Source organism: Pinus tabuliformis, chromosome 4_2 (genome assembly GCF_031772625.1).
Source record: "Pinus tabuliformis cultivar Carrire ecotype Pingquan chromosome 4_2, CPIR1, whole genome shotgun sequence".
In the NCBI taxonomy this organism is placed as follows: domain Eukaryota; kingdom Viridiplantae; phylum Streptophyta; class Pinopsida; order Pinales; family Pinaceae; genus Pinus; species Pinus tabuliformis.
Genome location: NC_142304.1, coordinates 904,441,672 through 904,446,331, shown reverse-complemented (window position 1 = coordinate 904,446,331; position 4,660 = coordinate 904,441,672).

Genomic DNA, 4,660 nt, shown 5'->3' with positions numbered 1-4,660 from the left:
AAAGTTGGGCATGATGAAACCCATTGTTGGAAATTACATCCCGAATTAAGGCATAAGAAACCAAACAATAAGGGAAAACAAAAGATGGTTTCTACCACAAAACATGATCGTGGATTAGATTCTGGTGATGAGCCCAGGATTTTATCCATGGTTAGAAACGGAAAAGAAGTTGTTGCAAGCACTAGTTCCTCACATAGTCACAAAAACACTCCAAATGTAGAATAAAAAATAGAATTGTTCCATGTAAGGGTAATTTGAAATCATACAAGGATTGATGCATTATTTGATTGTGGGTCACAGTCAAACTTAATTTTAGAAGACTTAGTCAAAATTATTAACCTTGAAACTATACCTCATCATAAGCCATGTCCATTGGGTTGGATAGTCAATAATGCAAATTTACAAATTACAAGGAAATCCTTATTCGGGTTTGCCATTATTAAAAAATTCATTGATGAAGTTGAGTTAGATGTAGTTCCAATTGACATCTCAGGAAATATTTTGTGAAGTCATTCTTTGTATGATAGGAAAGAAATATTTTATTTCCATTAGAAAAAATATCTATTGCTCAAGGATGGGGCAGAGTATATTGTGAGAGCCCATCACAAAAAAGTTGAACATTTGTTTGGTTAATGAAGGATAGATGAAGAGACTAGTAAATGCAAGTAAGCTTCTTGTGCTTCTCACGATCAAGGAAAAGAATGATATTGATTATGAATATTTTGAAGGTTGTGATGAAAAATTAAAATCTTATTTTTTTGATGTGGTAAGAAAGCATGGCAATATGTTTCAAGAACCAAAGGGGTTACCTCCTAAAAGGGGAATTTGACATGAGATACAACTGCAGTAGGATTTTCCACTTCCAAACATTGACATGTATCACATGTCGATCATGGAAAGCATGGAAATCAAGAAGCAAATTCAAGAATTGTTGAACAAAGGTATCATACGCTCATCTACTTCACCATGTGGCTCACCCATTGTCTTGGTTCCAAAGAAGGATGGGACATGGCACATATGTGTGGATTTCCGTGCACTGAACAAAATCATGATAAAGAGTCGTTATTCACTCCCAATAATTGATGATTTTCTTGATCAATTGAGGTATGAAAGGTATTCCACTAAGTTATACTTACTAAGTGGTTATCATCAAGGTAGAATAACTGAAGAGGACATTTGGAAAACCAAATTTAAAACTAAACAAGGATTATTTGAGTGGCTAGGTATGACTTTCGGTCTTACAAATGCTCCAGCTACTTTCATGAGAGTTATGAATGATGTATAGATATCATTTCTAGAGGAATTTGTCATTGTTTACTTACATTATATTCTCATATTTAGCAAATCTAGAGATGAACATGTCATCCATGTGAGGAAAGTACTTGATGTCTTGAGAAAAGAACAGTTGTTGTTAAAGATGTCAAAGTATGAATTTGGGAAGACTTCTTTAGCATATTCGGGAAACGTTTTTAGAGGAGGTGAGCGGAAGATAGAGCCCTCTAAGGCTGAGTTCATTCTGAATTTCCCCAAGCCCAGTACAGTTACATAGGTAAGAAGCTTTGTAGGGGCAGCACAATATTGGAGGAAATTTATTGCTAATTTTTCTTCCATTACAACACTACTACATGCATTGGCTAGTGTCAAGAAAGTCTTCAAGTGGGTATATGTACATCACAAAGCATTTGATTCTTTAAATAAAAGGATCAGTTTGGCAGCAGTATTGGCTCTTCCAGATCTTAGACAACCGTTTGAAATTCAAACGGATGCTAGTGATTACGCCATGGGAGCAGTGCTTATGCAGCATGGTAAGCCCATTTCATTTCATTCTAAAATTTTTAATGGAGCTGTGATTAATTATACCACTTATGACAAATAACATTCCACATTGGTACAACTATCAAAAAATGGAAACAGTACTTGATGGGGAAGGAGACGATTATCAATACCGACCATAAACAATTGCAATACTTATAGTCGTAGTCAAAGTTGTAGCAATCAGGACACTTTAGATGGATGGGTTTTCTACAACATTTTCATTTGGTTATCAAGTAAAAAAAAGGGTATCTACAATAAGGTAGTTGATATGCCTTCTATACCTATTGTAAATTCATCTATTATAATCAAGCACAATTTTGTTTTGCATGAAAGTTACATTGAGAAATATGCATATGATAATGACTTCTGAGATGTGTATGCAAGCTTGAGTCAAGGAAAAAAAATTGAAGAGTTAGATTAGCATGTATATAACACTTTTTTGTATCACTTGGAAAAGTTATGTATTCCACAGGGAGAAAGAAACAGTATCATAAGGGAGGCACACACTTCGTTGATTACTGGACACTTTGTTGTGGGCACAACAATAGCAAATCTCCAAAGGTATTGTTATTGGCCACACATGTTTGATAATATATCTTGTTTCATTAGAGGATGTTCTTTATGTGAAACAAGTAAGCCTAGCAATAGGAAACTTGGATTGTACACTCCACTTCTGGTACCTTCATGTCCATAGGAGAGTATCTCAATGGATTTGGTAGGAGGTCTTCCATTGTCAAGGAAAGGTTAGGATTACCTATATGTAGTTTTAGACAGGTTTAGAAAGATGTGTATTCTAACATCACGTAAAAAAAAATTATAGTTGAATAAACAACTCATCTTTTCTTTAAAAATATTTGGGTTCATTTTGGTCTTCCTACTTCCATTGTAAGTAATCAAGATTCTTGATTTTTTGGGAATTTTTGGTTAAATTTGTGGGACATGATGAACACTAAGTTGAAGAAGGGTACAACCTTTCATCCAAAAACATATGGACAAACTAAGGCGGTTAATAGGATAGTCATACATCTTCTTAGAGGATATTGCATAAAACATCCCAAGTTGTGGGATGAACAACTACATTACATACATCATGCATACAACAAGGCAAAGCATTCTTCAACAAACACATAGCTCTTTGCGGCTTATTTTGGGTACTTTCCAAGATCACCATTAGACTTCATCTTTGAGAAATATGTTTCCATCAATGGTTACAGTGACATTCATAAGGCAAGGAAGTTCGATGACAAAATCCAGTTGATACATCACATAGTGCAGGAAGAACTTGAAAGAGGTCAAAGAAGCTACAAGGCAAGGCATGACAAACACCGTGTCGAGCATAAATTTCAAGTTGGAGACGAAGTTTGGTTATATATTAGCAAAGGGAGACTTCATGGGGAAGGTAAAAATCTTAAGCCAATCTGTTATGGTCCTTTTAAAATTTTGGAAAAGATTGGTAGCAATGTGTTTAATCTAGATTTTCCTCTTTATATGAAATTATACTTTGATGTTAGTGTTGAGAATTTGAGATTGTTTGAACCTCCTTTGATTGATGATCAAGGAGATCATGTTATGCTGCCATCAATAGTTGATTTCTCACCAGAATATCTTGATGAACTTCAGCAAGATCTCATACTTGACAGAAGAACAAGATCTTCAAATAGAGGCAATTTTGAACCCCTTAGAGTAGGACTCAAGGGACAAAAACCTTCTAAAGCCAAATGGTTGTAGATCGAGAAGGTGAGGGAGCTATAGCCCTCACTTTTTGAAAATTTTATAGTATCTTTTGTCATCCAAAAGGCTTCTAGTGGGGAGGAATGATTAGGTGCTCGGTATTTAGCTCAAAAATCAAATTTCTTAAAATTGTTCAAAATCTAAACAACTACATCCGTCTCAACGATATGATCCCAACACAACTCTTTTCACTAAAAACTGATTTTGTATGAGGAAGATATCGCATTCTGTACGCTTTTCCAAACAAAGGAATTTGATAAAAATGTACGGACACTGCACAATCAGTGTTCCGTACTGCTAACGTAGTAGGTGGCTAGGTATGGTCAATGGTGGTAAATATTTACTCAGGACTTGCCAAGTGTCGCATTTATATTAGTACGTAGGTGTGGTGACGTGGCATGTTTTTATTGGTTTATGGTGGACCAATCAGGAGGGGACAAGTGGTAAGCCCGGAGGCTACCACGTGTCCCTCCCCAATGGCTGGTTATCATTGTGCAGTGTGGAAAAATAATGGGCTAGTCGACAGGGTCAAACTCATGACCTCGCCTCAAGAAAATCCACAAGATATTTTTCTACCACCACGTCCGCAATTAACATATAATAATTTCCATACATATTTAAACTTTAATATGGTTGCGGTTGGGGGTTAGGAGGAAGCTAGACTATGGGCTAGCCCCCTCCCATGTGAACACAACAACGTAACTCTGGAGGTAACGACTAATGGTTAATCCATCTAGTGGCCAACAAACCATAACCATTCACGGTTATTGCAACATGTGACAACACTATCGTATAAACTAGAGTTTGGAGGTTACCACAAACCACAACATTCAATGTAGACATGTGTCCACTACTACTAACCACCATGCTAATGGTTAGTCTAATTGCATGGTATTAGCACTAAGCACAATTAATGCTTAATTAAACATGCTTAACCACTAATTAAACTTGTAATTAATTTGGCAGACTTTTGTGGTCCCTCTAATTTCAGAGATTCCTCAAGTTTTAGAAGGACTAACTCGAGTTCCTCCAATTTTAGAGGAGGTTTACTAGGGAAAACTATTTCTGTCATATATTTTGCAAAATTTGACCAAATTGGGATAAGGAAAAGGTG